The sequence below is a fragment of the Theropithecus gelada genome, chromosome 4, assembly GCF_003255815.1.
Source record: "Theropithecus gelada isolate Dixy chromosome 4, Tgel_1.0, whole genome shotgun sequence".
NCBI lineage: Eukaryota > Metazoa > Chordata > Mammalia > Primates > Cercopithecidae > Theropithecus > Theropithecus gelada.
Genome location: NC_037671.1, coordinates 29,918,459 through 29,923,062, shown reverse-complemented (window position 1 = coordinate 29,923,062; position 4,604 = coordinate 29,918,459). Strand labels below are relative to the sequence as shown.

General features: G+C 38.8%; 1 non-coding gene and 1 pseudogene across 1 annotated transcript; both read right to left on the bottom strand.

Annotated features, from left to right (window-relative positions):
• Positions 1–1,012: 1,012 nt before the first annotated feature.
• Positions 1,013–1,702, bottom strand: LOC112623127 (annotated as a pseudogene).
• A 2,041-nt stretch (positions 1,703–3,743) lies between these two features.
• On the bottom strand, positions 3,744–3,815 carry TRNAP-CGG. The gene has a single exon. It is a non-coding gene; the product is annotated as a tRNA-Pro (tRNA).
• Positions 3,816–4,604: the final 789 nt, after the last annotated feature.

Genomic DNA, 4,604 nt, shown 5'->3' with positions numbered 1-4,604 from the left:
CTTATCACAAAAAATAACATAAACAGAGCCGGAGGAAACTTAAAAAAAAAAATTCAGCGTAACTATTAATAAATGAAATGAGAAATCATGGGAACCTAACACTTTTGTACTGATCACCACCTCCCATCATTTAGTAAAGGATTATAAGGCAAAACTGACAAAGGGGAAGTGGAATAAGGGCTGGTGGAGTTAAGTTGTAGGTAAATTACCCAAATAGAGCCATCTGGGTCATTAGCTGTTAGTGCTGCCTCAATTTGCCTGAAATGATTATATGACAGGGAGGCTGAAAATAATTTGAAGATAACTCAGAGCAAAGAGAGCACAAGGCTTTTTGGCCATTCTTGCTTGAAAGGGTCCTGGGTATCTCAAATTTCAATGTTCCTTGCCTTCCAAGTCTCACCTAGACCTTTAGCCCCTGCAAATGGGGATGAGAAAGGGGTGGGGTATGGGACAATGATGTGAGCATAAAGCCTATCTAGCTGGGATTACAAGAACAAAAGATGGCTAAAAGGAAAAAACAAAACAAAAGGTAAAGTCCTGAAAATCTATGTGTATAAAAATCAATCCAAATGATCTAAATTTATACAACCATGAAGCTTTATCCTCTACATACCCAAATGTTGAACCAATCCCCACCATCTCCTTTTCCCACAAAATACACAATACTATACAATTCCTATTATAGGGACCGCTAGGAAGAAACACATAGTTGAAAACACCTAGTTAAAAGGATTTTGGATTCAAATTTATCACAGTACCAATTTTCCTAAACATGTTTTGATAAAGGCCATCGGAACACTTGTCACACTGTTCAAATGCCCAATAGTAAGACTTCTGATGAGACCAAACAGGTCACATTAAATCAATAGAATATCTTAGAAATAAAGCCAATATGACTAAATCCAAAATATATCACATGAAGTACCTCATGTACAATACAAACCTAGTTTAATAAATAAAAGAAACATAGGTGACTGCGCTCTGGGAGAACATCCAGCTCCTGATGGCCTCTTCACAGTCTTCTCTGAGACTCCACTGCCACTTCCACTCGGGCAAACCTAATGGTGCGGACATGAAGTTTGTAGCAATCTTGTCTTACTAATGCCACGGTGCCAGGCTGCACCCCAACACCAGCTGGCACATGACAGATGAGTTCATGCTCACGGGGGTCATATTTGCCACCAATGGGTATCAGCTTCTCCAGGCCATGCTTGGCAAACACACTTTTCAGCTTTGCTTCTAAAAGCAAAAGCCCTCGGAAGACCTTCTCCAGAGTGAGCTTTTGGTTCTCAGGCTCTGATTCTTCAGAAATGCACTCTGTAGTCTTCTCCAAAATGTCAGCCACCTCCACCAAGTCCTTACAGAAACTCTGAATTCCAAATATCTTGGCGTCTTCCACACATCTCTGGGTTTGCCTCCTTATGTTTTCACAATCAGCTACAGCTCTCTGGTATCTCAATGTTAAATCCTAGACTTCTTTCTCCAGTTTAATAGCTTTTACCCTTAAGGTTCGTTCAGCAAGAGAGGGCCCAAGCTCCTCAGGAGGGTCCTCAGAACGGCAGTCCTCACCAGCAGTTCTTTGGGTGGCAGTGCTGAATGGAAGTGGCCATCCCTTGCTCTCCCACGCGGCAGTCGAGGCCAGTAGGCGCTGCACCCGCAGCCGGCCCGCCCACAGCGACCTTACGGCCATGTTCCCGACTTGGGCTGCTCTTTTCTTTTTATCATGAAATAATAGTCCATCCATTGTGCCACACTTTGCATTAAATATATCCGTTCACCTACAGAAGTACATCTTGATTGTTTATGTTTTCGCAAATCCAAATAAAACTGCTATAAACATTGATGTGCAGGTTTTTGTGTGGACATGGGTTTTCAACTCATCTGAGTATATATGAAGATCACAGTTGCTGGAGTTTCCCTTTATATTTTTACCCCACATTTTGGAGATGCCCTTCAGGTTTTATATCAATTGTTCTAAGTTTTTCTTTCTACTCTCATAATTTTAATTTCAAGAGACTTCTATAGAGTTATCCTTTTGTACAGCATTCTTTCTCTCCCTTTCTAAAAAAAGCTTTTTAAAAATCCCTGTTTCTCAGATTAGACACTAACTTCAGTGTCTAATGATGCCTAGTGATCTTTGATTGCTGGTCCATAATTATAATTAAGCCCTGAAAATAGCTGGAAACTAAGACCATTAGTCCAATTTATTGACTCTGGGAACCATTTTAGAATGGCCTGCCTGTGTCATTTACTATCAGACTCTTACATGTCAAAATGTCCAACTTATCCCTCTTAGGATAGTAAAATTCCTTGTAAAGAAGGGTCATTCAATCTTTTCTGCCTAGATGACATCAAACTGACTTTCTGAATTCAGAGAAAATTCTTAATGAACAGAGGTCAGAGGAAGTTCCTTTTGAATTTCAAACTTAATAAGTAACACTATTCCAAGTTATAAAATTAAATTACAAATAAATTATACACATTAATTTACAAATAAATTATACATTTTATAAATAATTTTTATTATAAATAATAAATTTCATAAATAAATAAATTTATTTATAAAAAGAGACAATATATTACACCCCACCTATGAATAAGGATCTGCATCTTCATACTCAATGGCCCATAAAATTGGTCAGAAAAAGGAAAGGTAAAAAGATCCACACTTTCAGAATCCCAAGATGAGCAGGGCAAGTTGAGTCTCCGTGAGGTCCATGAAGCTAGAACGAAACTGGGGTCGGGAGTGGTGTTCACTTTCAGTCTTGGCCACAAAAGCAAACCAAACAGCTATTCTGAGGAAATATTTTAATTTAGACAGCATGAGCAAAATAACTGGATTGATATCTTCCTCTCCATTTTTTTCCTCTTTCGAATTCCAGTGTTAATCAATTCTCCTGAGCGTTTTCAACAAAGTACCCGCAAATTTCCAGAACATGGATTGAGAAAAACTTTGAGATTCCAGCCTTAATGACTGCTCCTCGTGGTCTCTCTCTCCAGTTAGACGAACCTGGGCTAGCAATATTCCAAAGAGTCAACAGTCAGCCCTGGTGCTATATACTTCCATGGGAATTCCATACTTTCTCAAAACGCGTCATCATGGTAAATAATTAAGTACTTGTAATATTAAGTTCTGTAGAAATGAAACCATGTTTTTCCATCACTGCCTCCATAGCTTTCAGCACTGAAGGTGACATGCCGTACTCATTGGCTATGCATCCGTTGAAGGAATAAAGGAATGAACTCTGACCCGGGAAAGCAGGAGAGGCAGGAGTGTGACACCTTAACAGTCTACTGCAGTGGGAGCGGCGGCACCAGCAGCACTTGGGGAGACTTACTTTCCAGTGTGGCAGGAGTAGTAAACACTAGGAGTCAGAGAGTGATGACCGAAGCTGGAGTTAAAAGTGGAAATTAAAATTCTCCTTCCTATAAGAGGAAGATAATCGGTTAACTGCAGCTCACGTTTCCCCTCCAGCACTCGGCCAAACAAGCACACGCAAGCGCGCACGAGCTGCCCACGGCATTTCTTTCGGTGTTTGAGAAGAGATGGACAGAGGTGGGAGAGCGCCGCTGCAGCCGCATCAACATTCCGGTGTCTGCCCTTAGAGGAGGTCCGGAATTCAGTACTTGCCTGCTTCGAAGACAATTCTACTGTTCATGTGATGAAAGTACATATTTTTGGGTATGAATATTTGGGGGAAATACTTGAAAAATCCTTAAAGCTTATTGGGCGAAAATGAAGTGGGCTCGTCCGGGATTTGAACCCGGGACCTCTCGCACCCGAAGCGAGAATCATACCCCTAGACCAACGAGCCACTTAGAAGTGGCTTTTTCCCATATTTACTGTAGGATTTATTCCCAAATTATTTATTTTTATTCTTCAAAGGATTTGTTACCAAATAATATTTATCACTCCATCAATCATTTACATAAATGAAAGGGTTGGAAAGGCTATTTCTGTGGATGGTCTGCTGGTAGCTTAAATTACCATACCAAACTACCGTACAAGCTGGTAGCTTTAATTACAAATTAAAACTTGTAACCTGTAGAAACATTTCTCCTTTATTCTACTTTGCTATACTACTCTAAGTAATTTAACTCATTTTTTCCCATTTTTAGCTTTCAATTAAAATATGTTAGAAAAATTTGAGTTTTCAAGTTTCCTTATCTCACTTGCACCCTTTTTGAAAGTTGGATATTACTGTTACTGAGGGACTTCTAGATTATTTGCTCTAACAAGGAATATTTTCGCTACCAGAAATTTTTCAGAAAGAATATTCCTAATCTCAGCAAAATTCTACTTATAAGAGATTTCTTAACGTCAGATTTTCGGGGTACCAAGATGTATTTGGTTAGTTTACTAACTTCCTCCTACATACAAATTTAAGAAAGTTACAAAAACTTTTGGTTAAATGCAAAGAAAGTTTTTACAACAGATCATTAGCTGATACATCTAAGTCACATTTCATATTCATGTTAAGCTTTATGTTTTAAATTAATGCATATTTTCAATTTCATTTTGCTGTCTGGAATTTGATGCCTTCAAAAATTTAAAAGCTAGTTCTCATTCAGTTCATTCTTTCAATTATCCAATAATTATTACA